At 38.9% G+C, this 12,746-nt stretch overlaps 2 long non-coding RNA genes across 2 annotated transcripts in view; one reads left to right on the top strand and one right to left on the bottom strand.

Annotated features, from left to right (window-relative positions):
• LOC309634529 overlaps positions 1–11,841 on the top strand; it is a 33,302-nt gene extending 21,461 nt beyond the window's left edge. Inside the window, exon 2 of the long non-coding RNA XR_014248184.1 lies at positions 1–11,841. This exon is cut by the window's left edge and continues 19,838 nt beyond it. This is a non-coding gene — a long non-coding RNA (uncharacterized lncRNA).
• LOC309634521 overlaps positions 1–12,746 on the bottom strand; it is a 170,735-nt gene that overhangs the window by 56,466 nt on the left and 101,523 nt on the right. The window lies entirely within an intron of this gene.

Consider the following 12,746-nt stretch of genomic DNA (forward strand, 5'->3'; position numbering starts at 1 on the left):
GATAAAAAAGAGTTTCAGATTTGCCTGTCTCCAAAAGATTGTTTCCCACACAGATTTTCTCAGAAAGCCAAAGTTCAGTGTGTTAAACAAATACAAGAGAGTGAACTAAGAACAAGATCCAAGAAGTGAAAGATTAAGTTTGGAAGAAAAATAAGTATAATTCTCAAAATGCAGGTAAAGGGAAAGTCAAATCAAGTAGCTGTGCCTGGAGGACCCAGGTGGTGCCAAGATCCAGGAGGATGGACTCCAGGACCAATGCATCCAAAAAGGTAAGTAACTCACATCTTTGGTTATAGAAAGGAGTTTTACTGATTGATTGATTGGTTGATTGGAAACTTTGGAGAGGAGTTGATGATGGAAATATAGACAGCTAAGCAAGTCGATATTGAAAACAAATGTTGTACAAGAAAGAAATTGTAATCATCTGTGAAAAAAGCTCTATTAATATAAATATTAAATGTTCAAAATATTAAATAATCAAAATCTGTATTAGGAGGGTGAGGAAAAGGGGAAATGGAGAGGGGTAGGGAGAGGTCTAAGAGAGCTAAAAGTTTATCTTCCGTTTAAAAATAGAAGTCAATGTGTGGTATCTAAAATTTTGAGAATGAAAAAAATAGTTGTATATTATTTACAATATGGAGGTAAATACCAGAAGTACCTAAAATAACAGAGGTGGAGGCTGTGACCCTGGGGAAGGAGGAGCTCAAGAGAATGCTTGCTTTTATATTTTAAACCTTTTAGTGATATTTGAAGTTTTAAACTATGTTCATGTGTTATTTGATAAAATTTAAATTAAAAAAGAAGAGAAAATTCTATTTTCAGGGCCAAGAAAGGAGGACAAGTTAGCTGCATACTCACGAGAGCAAACCCTCAAGGCCGATTCTGGGGCACACCTGCCTGCTACGTGGGCATTGAGACACAGCAGGGATTCTTCGTTCAGGCTTTGGCCAGAGAAGCTGGGGACTGACACCAAAGACAAGAGGTAAGTGACCCCTGGGTTCCGGGGAGAGCGTTACTTCTCTTGCCACGGTTCCTGAGGATGACTCATTAGTATCTGTGACTCATTTTGCTGTAACTTAAACACACCAATGCCTTGGGTTCATAACAAGTAGTTTTGGGGGAAAGACAGCATGTTTTCATCACTTCATAATAGCCCTCGCACAGCATGCAGTTAACTTGGAGTGAATTAGGTTCATCCTAGCTTTGGGAGAAGGTTGTCCTCAAGAAATAAAAACTCAAGACAAAATTTTAGAAGGAACAAAGATAGTATTTACCAGCTACAATTTTTTTTTTTTAAAAAAAGGCCTATTTCCATAAAGCCAAGGCCATGTTTTGAATACTAGGGTAACTATCTGCTATTGATTTCCTGCATTGCTAGGTGTGCCAAGGTCTGCCCAGGTGCTTTATATCCACCATCTCACATGTCACAACAACCTTGTGAGATGTGTATTTTCATGTCTATTTTGTAGATGAGAAAAGTAAGGCTCAGAGATTAAGTGGGGGACTTAGAAACACACACTCCTAGGCTCACTCCAGAGTTACCGAAATAAAATCTCCAGTCACGGGACTCACGAATCTGTGATTTTATGAGCTCCCCGGGTCAATCTGAGGGCAATCCAGGCTGGAAAGCATGGTTAGGTCACATTGTTAAACTAGGTGTAAACTAGTTATTGAGATCAGTCAGCTAAATAACCATTCTAAAATGTAATTCAGTCTTTTTCTCTGCTCTCTTCTTTTTAACTCTACATTTATGAGTAGTGTTTAAAAATAAAAATCTTATAAAGGAACATTTGGATAACAGGAAAGAGCTTTTGAGAATGAAAATTGTGATATTATGTATAAATGAAACATGCTTGTCTAAAAAAAGTCTAACTTTTCCTGAGACTAAAATGAGAAGCTGCCTGCAAAGGAGCTGGCACATAATAGAGGCCCAGCTAGAGGTCAGGAGGGCATAGGATGTCTTGGAAAGAGTGTGGGCTTTGAAATCCAACAGACCTAAGTTCAAATTCTGGTTCCACAACTTAGGCAATCGTGACAGTTGGTGATATGACCTGCCTTGCAAGATTGTTCTGAAAATCAAAATGTAAAAATATATCCAAAATCCCTAGTACAGTCTTTGAAACATAATTGTGCTCAAAATAATGTGAATTTTCTCCCCCATAACCTCATCCATCTACTCTATTTTGTTTGTTTCTCTTTTCTCTTTACTTAGACTATCTTCCCATTGTGCAAAATGCCATGGTCCTTTCTACAATTGCCTCCTTTGCTAATCCAATAAATAATATAGTACTTTTCGTTTTCTAATCTCACATTTTTATCCTGAGGGGGGGAAAAAGGTATTTCTTAAAAAGTCTCCACGTTTCCTGTAGATTACTTACATATATTAATATCAATTCTTTTGGGTTTTTTGCTGTAATGAAAGTTTTATAGTTTGACTTTCCAAAATAAGGTATCCATGTGATGATTTGCTTTAGTTCTTTTTCTGATGGATTATCAAATTTAATCCTGTGATCTTTATCAGATAGTCCTTTATGCCTGACTATACACTACATTGATCACCTTCCATTACCAAACCCAAGACTATGTATGGTGACCATGTGTCCTTAATTTGCCAAGACAGTTTCAATATTAGGTAATTTTATTCTCTTCAATAATTGAGGGGTATTAAATATATAACAATGTGAATTAGATGTTACACCTTTATATGATTTTTATATAAATCATTCATCTACTTTTTGTGTTAAGACACTACAATTTTTATAATACATGAATTTGTTCATATTAGAGTCTTAAAGTGATGTAAAGTTAGACAATGATTCTTGACATATAATGAATCTTCTTAAATGAAATGAATAAAATTATCTAACATTGGAACTGTCTTGGATAATCTGGGACATACGGTCACAATAAATATAATTTCCTTCCTCTGCATACTTAGGAAGTAGTCATATTATGATCTCACATGAATTAGAGAAACTTACCAAGAGCAAAATTATAGAATAATTGTATTGTACAGAGAAACTCCCTCAGTTAGACAACAACCAGAAGATGTTAACAAAAATATTTAGCATTGATGGCATAAGGATTTAAACAGATTAATCCAACACAGACTACTCAGTGTTCATAAGATCAACAAGAAGTATATGTATTATAACTTACTCAGAGCTTTGTCTGTTTAAGCTGGTGCTGTGTGTACTGAAAATAATCCAAATTGCAAATATGAGGAGACCACAAACTAGTAGAAATAAATTATGAAATAGAAAGGCGTCTTGTGTTAAAATGTTTGAAGGACTAGTTTTATGGACCAGCATCCAGGTCCACAAAGACTGTACAGAAACTTAACTTACATCATCAAATGCTTAATTGACTGGTCTCCCCTCTGCCGAGAGTTATTCTCTGGGACATGTAGCTCCTTCTCCTTTGTAGTAAGTAGATGCTAAATACAGTTTCATCAGCAAGTGCATTATTTATCAACTCACTCAAACAAATGGTGCCCCTAGAGCTGTTTATCCAGGAAACCACCACTCCGTTGACATCTTGTGTGCTGTGTACCAATACCCAGCACTTACCGAATCCTGTGTGCCAGGCTTTACACTCAGTGGTGTACTGGTAAATCAGTTTCCTGGGGCAGAGGAGAGATGTTTACCTGCCAATGGCTGTGGTGTAAGTTCTTCCACCATAGCCAATTTCAAGCTACTAACATTTTAACAATTACCTTTCAAAATTAATGCAAGCTGACTTGAGCACACGACTATTAAATTATTGAATTAACAGTGAAACAACTAGGCAGGTAATTTTTATTGACCTCCTTTTATAGATGAAAAAACTGAGGCCTGGAGAAATCAACTACGTTGGCCAAGATCACATGACTGATAAGTGGCCTACTTGGGATTTGAGTACATGTTTGCCTACATTCGGTCTATTATTCAACAAATATTTGTAAGACCAAAATACTATTTCGTCCAGCAAAAGACAAAACAAACAAAAATCCTTTAAGAACTTACAGGCTGGTGTAAATCAGTCCATGACCTTAATCATTCCAGTCTTTTCCCTGCATTACACATGTCAATCACCCCAGGGGATTGCAACGAGACAAACTGGAAGACCCTCCAGTAGACACTGACCCCACATTCCGTTGCCATCGGGCAAGGTTTGTTACATTTTTTTTCTTCTCTGTGGAACCGATACTTGGAGGTGCCTCTTCAGCATAGCACAAGGTCCACTGGTTATAAGAAAACATAAGGAACCTCTGGACGGCTCACTACATACTGACTAGAAAGTTAGGGCTAAATGGTCATTTCTTAACAGGTGAAGCACTACAGTCTGGGTTCTTCACGGCTTCTACCTACTTGTCTCTCAGGCCAGTCAGACCACCCCTGACCCATGAGGTTTCCTTCTTGGTCCTCTGGGTGAGCATTACCTGCTGTCTCCACGGGCACCTGAGCTCTGATTGGGAGACTCAGCCCTTGCTTGGGCTCTTGGCATTGCTTATTTCAAGAACACCTTCCCAAACCCTGACTAAATCTGCTTAAACAAATTCCTCTGAGGGCCCCTTCCTGCTTTCAAGCCCTTTGTATGGGATTCTCTCTAGTCAGATAATGGTCCAGCCTCCATCAAATTGTCTCAGGTTACCAGTTCCTCTAAGCCTCCAGAAAACAGTCCTGTCAGATCAAGCGACCACCTCTTGCCCAGCCTCATTAAAAATACCAGCATGAGCAGAGCTGGCTTGCGGATTGTTGGAAGATGGACGGACTTCATGGAAAAAATATGAGGAGAGTGGCTTAAACTCACATGTAACTCAGTTTCTTCATCTGTGAAGTGGAAGCTTTTAAAACATATACCTTACAAGGTTGTTAGGAGGATCACACAAAATGCTTATTTGAAAATAGTATAAAATGTCATTATTTACATTTTATAATACAGTCTAATGAGGGATAAGCTATATTACTATTCCCTAAGCATCTGGGAAGAATGTATTTCTAAACAAGATATGAAAAGTGGTTTCCTCTGTAATGATTGTCCTTAAAGCACATGCTTTACAGTCATTATGCCCCGCGAAGTCACAGGACCCTCTGATTGAGCCCAACAGTACGGCAGGCATCGTGCTGGGTCAATGATACAGAGTTGACTGAGACTTGCTCCTTGTTTCCATGGAGCTTACAATCTAGTGGGTGGGCTGCTCAGGAAACCCTCCTTACTCTAGTTAGAGAAAGGCCATGGCCTAAAGGAACCAGAGCATCTAAGCCAAACCAGTGGTTGGGGAGATACCCCTGCTCTGAGTTTTGAAGAAAGAGAAAGAATCAACCCCAGGATTTGGTGATCAGAGGCCAGAATCACCGTGGAGCTTTGTCAAACCACACTTGCAAAGGTTCAACCCAGATATTTTGGTTTGATAGCTCTTGGGTAAGGCTGGATATTTGGATATTAATAATCTCCACAGGTGATTCTGCACAGGGGTAACTATGACCTACATTTCTCTGATTTTTGATCAGAATATTAGAAACTACACTTATTATATCTACTAAACATATTAGAGTTAATTCTTGGTATCTGGGGACGCTTGCTGATATCCAGACAGTAGGAATGATGCTACATCAACTCACAACACATTTCTACTCAATTTCTTCATTTTTAATTTTAGAGCTCCTTGCAAAATTAGTTGAGCTTGATTTTTTAATAACCTTAGAACTGTTTAATCCTATCCCCTTTGTCCATTTCTCTTAAACTCAAGCTCATAATTTAGGCCAACCACATTTTCCCTGAGCTCTGAAACTTTAGAAATAGTATAGTATAGGTTTCTCTCTTTATTACTGTGGACAGTAGAAACTGTAGAAAATAGTCCCAGTCAAAATATCATCTAATAAACAATTCGCCAGGGACTCTGAAAGCTCCCTACAGAATTCCATCATAACAGTGGCCATAAAAACAACATTCTATCCCCAGATCATGCTATGTGTTTATTCAGCCAACAAAACATTGAATGAACATCAGAAATGGCAGCATCTGGCAACTCCTGTATATTGATGTATCTCCACTCATTTACTGTGTGACAGCTTGAGAAATGGAATAAAATACCAGATACTAGAGGTACCAGACAAGTGACATATCACCTTCACAGAACCTCAGAAATCTCCATCTGCTCATCCTACCGAGGAGGAACTAAGAGGAAGGAAAGGTAATTGACTTAATTGACATATTCAGATGAGGGCAAAGCCAACACCAGAATTTTAGTCTCTCTCTGTCCAAAACCCAAAGTACCCTAGTACCTGATAATTTAGTCACATTTTGATGATGAAATACACTGTGATTTCTTTATGCATGATTACAATTTATGGCCAGCAATAAAACACTTTTGTTCAAAAATAAATTGCATGCAAAAAAATCATTCATATAAGCTATGTAAACAATTACATATACAATGACATCTACATGAGCAATGATCTGACAGTAAATAGAAAATTATTTTAATTTAAATTCAAAGTCCAGAAGAAGTTTACAATCTAGTATGGACTATTGTCAGTACTTTGTACTTTCAGCCTAGAGTTCAGATACAAAGAATCTGGAAAATTTGCCTCCCGATGAGTTTTAACTTAAAAATGTCAGTGTGGAATGAACCAAAACAGAGCTATGCAAAAAAATACTGGCAAAGAAGAAGATGAGGAGGGAGAAGGAAAGGAGGATGAGGTGGGGAGGAAAGAAGATACAGTTAAATTATTTGGCAATACTTTGATCCTTTGGAAACTTGCTTTTAAGTCGTATTAGGCAGGAATGGAGCAGTCTTCAACTAATCCCTCTGAGGATTCTATTAAATGGCCTGTGATTCCAAAGTGGTCCAGTCAGCCTGGGTGAACAGCACTGTTCTTGATGTTGCATGAGCTTTGAGGATTGTTCCTTCTCCTTTCACATGGTTATTCCCTAAGCTTGGGGCACTTTCCTCACAATATGTGCTGAGCAACACTTAGAATAAGATTGGAGAGGGAGCTTCTGTTGATCTCTGGAGGGTCTTTCTGTTCCCAGTGCTCTGCTGCCTTTGTCTACCTGGACTTCTACCTGCATCTCCTCAACACAGGGAGTCTTCCCTGCTCCACCTGGTAGAGGAATAAGCTGTCTGTATTCATCAATTGCTCTGGTTTGTTACCCCTCTCTCAGGGATCTCTGTCCTATGCTCCCTGATGTCCGATATCTAAAAACCATTGTTTCACATATTCCGTTCAGTTTTTAGTTTCTTTCGAGAGAGAAAATTTTGCCCCTGTTATTTTATCTTGGCCAAGTGTGGAAGTATCAGTGTTACCTTTAGACTACTTAGCTTTTTATTGAAGTTGGCCTTCAGATTTTACACCTAGTGTCACAGTTTGGTAAGCATGACTCTGTCCTAGTATACAGACTACTCTTTGCGTGCCAACACACAGGTGTCTGGTCCTTCAAGCCTGGGGTCTGGACCCCAGACCCTACAGTCATCAGGGTGATGCTGCCAAGGTCTTAGGGAGATGGCAACCCCTATGAGACACATGCTGACTGGACTCAAGCCTGATTCCTACCTTGAATTTCTTCACAGGATGAATTACTCATGCGCATGATTCAAAATATAAAATAGCTCCATGAACATATGTAGCTTGCAGAATGTTGTATATAACCAAATCCTGTGATTACTCATTATAATTTTCAGATGGAAAGCGTATCTATCCATATCTTAGTAGTACCATTAGGAAAAATACTATATACTGAAAACAACACTATCTGCTATTATTTTAAAAAGTAAACTATTTTATTTTCCAGGAAGTGTGTACTTGTGTTCAAAATTACATTTTCATTATAATATGTTTGTCATACTCCAGTCTTCAAATGCCAGGCTTTTGAAAACAGACTATAACAGGAACTTTATTTCATGTCCAGACTTTCTGGTCTCCAGTTACTATAATACTAGTGAGGAACCTCTCGCTAGGTAACTAAGTACCTGTACAGGTCACCAAGATGGAAATTTCATCTGAGAGGAGATGGAGGACCCAATTACAGGCCTATCTGACCTCAAGGAAACTTGCCAAAAGTTTTAATTTGATTTGATCAGCCTGAGGCAGAGATTCAGGTCTGGGCCGATTTTAACTGGAATTTTCTGTTATGAAAACACAGAACTCAATGAGTCTGTTTACTTCTTCTCTCCTTCACCCACTGTCCCCAGTTTGGCTGGAAGTAAGAGAAGTCATGTCTGAGACATTACTTTCCAATTTTTTTAGAATTTGTCTTGTCTACTCAGAACAGGTCAACAGAATGGATCTGGAAATTTTATGATCTATTTGTCTCCCCCAGTCCTATTCAAATATACTCTGATATCTGAAAGATAAGGTTGTTTGTCCTTATAACATTTCTAAAGATTTATTTTTATCAACGTTTTATATGTATGTATGTATGTATGTATGGCATATGCACATAAAGAGTCAAAGTGCTCTCAAATCTGTTACGAAAAACAGCAGTATCTCCCATTTCCATTTTCCCTATCTCCCAGGCTGCTTGGAGTAGAAAAACTCTAAGGACCATCAAAGATATAAAATTTGATATTGATTTCCAACCAGAAGTCTTTAATATTTGACCAGGTATTGCTAATTTTGACACTTCAGTATCTTTCTAAACATAGAATTTTGGCTACAAGCCAATACAAATTTCTCTTTATCACCATTTTCCAAATGTATAATATAGTCACCATGTAAATCTGTTCTTCTAGGTCAAGCCTCCCTTTGTTTTATTTTGTTTTGTTTTTAATATAACTTTCTTATGAAAGACTTGTGACTTATAAAAGGAGAAAAAGAACAAGCTAGTGTTCTCATCAACACAGGCAAAAACGTAAGAATAAAAAATGTTTTCCCAAATCTGAAGTACAAAATGTATGCTTCTGTAAATTACTTTTGGAAAGATGACCTCTCTTTAAACTGAAATACACACTCGTAACTATGAGGCACTTGTGCATTTAAATCTGTTTCTCTGGTCGTGAAAATGGTCAAACTGCTCAACGTCCAAAGTGATCCCAGTTCGCAGTACCATATATGTGCTGCTGGTAAAAACTGGAATCTTCCAGAAGCCATGACATCTTCACTGTACGTTTCAACAAAATAAAATTCCCAAATATTCCTCTATGCATTCTATCATTATGAATGCTTATAATAAATTATGTGGGGAGAAACACAAGTTGCACATACACACTGTTTAATGTTCATTCAAGAATATCAAGAGGAATTCACCCTAACTACTAACATTGTTCTGTCTGAAATATGGAAAGGGAAAAGGATAGGAGTTTGAAGGAGCTGTCACTTTTTACTTCAAATGTTTTATATTGTATAAATTTATACATTAAAATGTATTGTTTTATCATTTTAAATAAGGAAAACTTAATTGACAAATAAATCTATATAAACACTTTTATACCCACAAAGTGATTTATTAGGAAGAAGATACAAAAATAATAGGCAGATCATGAAACATTTTAAAACTTTAAAAGCCATTTCTATTAGTTAGGATTCCAAGACTGGTGTAGTTCTTATCAAAATTAGTCTGTAGCTTACATAATTGCTCTTTGTGAGATGCTTTGCCAAGGATCCACATGCATTAAAGCATTTAATACTCACATTAAATCTATACAATTGGAGTTCTTAGCCCCATTTTCACAGGAGGAAATTAAAACCCAGAGACATTAAGTGTCTTGCCACCTAATCATTAGAAGAGAGTGGACTTGGTATTTGAATCGTGTTCTTAACCTTTACACCTCACAACCTGCTTCCCTTCCCTCACACTTTGCATTTTAGAAAACAATGCAATGAAGTGTCGAGAGCTCAAGAGTAAAATGATGTCGCTGTGATCAATTCTCCTACAGGAAGTTAAACACTGATTAGCCGCTTACGCTAACAAATGGTTACTTTACGCCAGCAAGCAGTTCCGGCACCTACACTTTGCCAAAAGCAGTCGCAGGAGACGGCAGGATGGATGTGCAAAATGCAAAGAACTATCCTGTCCTCACCTCAATGAAGCTCGCAGAGGAGCCAAAGTGGATGGACAGTTGGATGGACTGAAGTGTTTGTATCAGTCCCAATAGCGTAGATTGCAGCCCCTGAAGACCAGAAGCACAGGTGTCATCTTTCTTGCATATGATCTGCAAAACCCCAAAAACAGTGTTTCAAATCTTTCATTAGTAAATGTTGAAGGTACAATCCCAATGAGTTAGTGCTCTCTGGATGCAAGTGGCAGAAAATCCAACCCAAAGTTGCTCAAGTCTATACATATGTATTTATATTTATATTTACTTATATATAAAAAAGATACATAGAACATATTTCTCTCCATCTAAACATACATACGTAATTTTTACGTAAGTGACAAGCTCAGGGTAAGGTAAGTGGAGGCTACAACTTGCCCCAGAAACTTGAACTCACCAGGACTCACTTTCTCACCCTCTCTGGGAAACTTTCTCCATGACGACTGCTTTGCGGAGACAGGAAGCTTCTGCAGCTTCTCTCACCTCCCCAGGTTCACGTCCAGAGAAAAAAGAGCTCCTTGTGTGATCACCAGCACCAAAGCCCTGAGACTCCCCGGGATTGAGTCAGTGTGGATTATCTGCCTTCCCAGCCAGTTATCGGCGTAGGACGTGTGGATGGCTCGACCCCCCGGGGAACCAGAGCTGCTGAGCTCACCTGAGGGGTCGTAGGGGCAGGGTGACCTTCACTTGGAAGTCAGGGCCTGTGGCTGAAGAACGGTGGGAGGGACGCCCTGAGGCCAAGCACGGACCCTCGCAGGACCCCAGCTCGGAGTGCCGTCCACTGGGGCTCTGATCGGCCTCAGGGGACAGCTGGGTGCCCAGTCCAACCTCGCAGCAGCATTTACAAGGGGTGGCACCACGTGGTCACACTACTAAAGGCTTGTTCTACACAGTGTCTCTGCATCTATCAGCCTGTCCCGTGTAGCTCTTGGATGGTAATACTGGGCTGTGTGATGGGGCTATGAGCAGGGACCAACAATCCTCTCCAGAAATCACTTATTTCTGTAGTGGATGAGAAAAGAGTGCCATAACTATGTAAGCTCACCTCTCCAGGCAGAGTCCAGACGGGGAAGAGGCAAGAAGGAGGGAAAAAAGAAGCCTAAGTTTAACTCAACCTCTTTCCTGGCCAGGATCCCCCAGACTTTCCACTTCTGGGAAGAATAGAACCAACTTAAAAACTGAATGTTCATTAGTAGATTATCAAAGCAGAAATTCTGTACAGAAGAAAAATAAACAACAACAGCAAAAAGCTAATGAGTTTTTTTCAAACTTCCAAAGATGAACAAATTATAGATAATGATAAAAGGAGTCAGGAATGACAAATTGCCAATGCCTCGTTACCAGTTTTCGATCTGCCTAAAGACGAGAAATGTCAGTTTTCTTCTCCACCTACTATTCGCTGAAATTTTTAAGGAGTTTGCAGTCTTCACACTTCAAGGTGCTCTGTCCCTCTAAAGAGGAATTTCTTCAGGAGGCAAGACATCTACTTCCACTCTACAAAATGCTACCCAGTAAATTGTATTGGAGAAAGTTTACTTTGTTTTATTATTAATAACTTTTGTACAAATATAAACACGAGCTTGTCCTTTTTTTCTAAGTAGTTATCTTCACTGCAAGGAAATGGAAAGCAAACTCTTCAAACAAAATGTGGGATATGTTTGCTTAAAACAATAGGCAAAGAAGAAGACCACAGAAGCCCCTCCAGCCCTCTAGGTCTCCAAATTTAGTGGTTAAATGTGTCCAGTATCATATATATATAGATCTGAACTTTAAATAATAATTTATACAAGAAATGGTGTAAGGTCAAAAGATTAAAGACAAAATATCATTGCCAGAATCACTCATCAGTGGGTAGGTTAAATAGGACACCATATAATTTTGTTTTCTCGTAAAGTAAACCTCAAACAAGAAAGTGGCGAAGGCAGAGAATATGTGAAGAAACTATACACTTTTTTTCTGAAACAGATGACAGAGACGCTTTCTTCAGTAATTTTTATCCATATTTGGTACTCTAAATGTGCAAGTATTCAGAGATGAGAATTAACCAGCTTTGCCAAACCTTAAATACAGTATTTCATGTCGACGATCAGTTCCGGGTGAAGCTTTCGTGCATATCTCTTAAAAAACATTTCCTTTTCCATTTCATAAATCACACAAGTAGAGACCCTCATAATTTTAACTGAATAAATCCTGCTCCCAGCCCCTGATCACTCCCACTGTTCTGAGTATGAAGCCAAGATCCTTGCCTGGCCTCCTGGGCTCTGCAGGTCCCACCAGACCATCCACAACTCTTGCCCCTGGTCCCCATATTTATAAATGTAAGGCCAAGATTTATATCTTTGTTATGGAGACACAGTTGAGTAAAGCAATATAACTGTCAAGAGTTCCTGTCTGAGAGATCTGTCACAGGGGCTCTTGGGAGTCTATAGATTAATATCAATATAGGTTATGGATATTAATATCTCCAGGGTGTTTGAGCAGTTGTTGCCTCAAACTGCTGTCCTGATCCAGTCAGGAATCCTGCCTATTTATATTTTGCTTGAAGAGGGTCCAAAGATGGCACCGCAGGTTAGCAAATCTAAATGGGCTCCAGTCTCCCCCTATTGAAGAAGTAGGTCACAGTATGTCTGGCTTCAGTCATAACCTGCTCTGGTGCTTAGTGCCTTGTCCCTCCTGTGAGACCCTCCCCACCACTGCCTCACCCCATCACCTTCTCTCTGGCCAACTT

The sequence above is a fragment of the Balaenoptera borealis genome, assembly GCF_965194805.1.
Source record: "Balaenoptera borealis genome assembly, chromosome: 9".
In the NCBI taxonomy this organism is placed as follows: domain Eukaryota; kingdom Metazoa; phylum Chordata; class Mammalia; order Artiodactyla; family Balaenopteridae; genus Balaenoptera; species Balaenoptera borealis.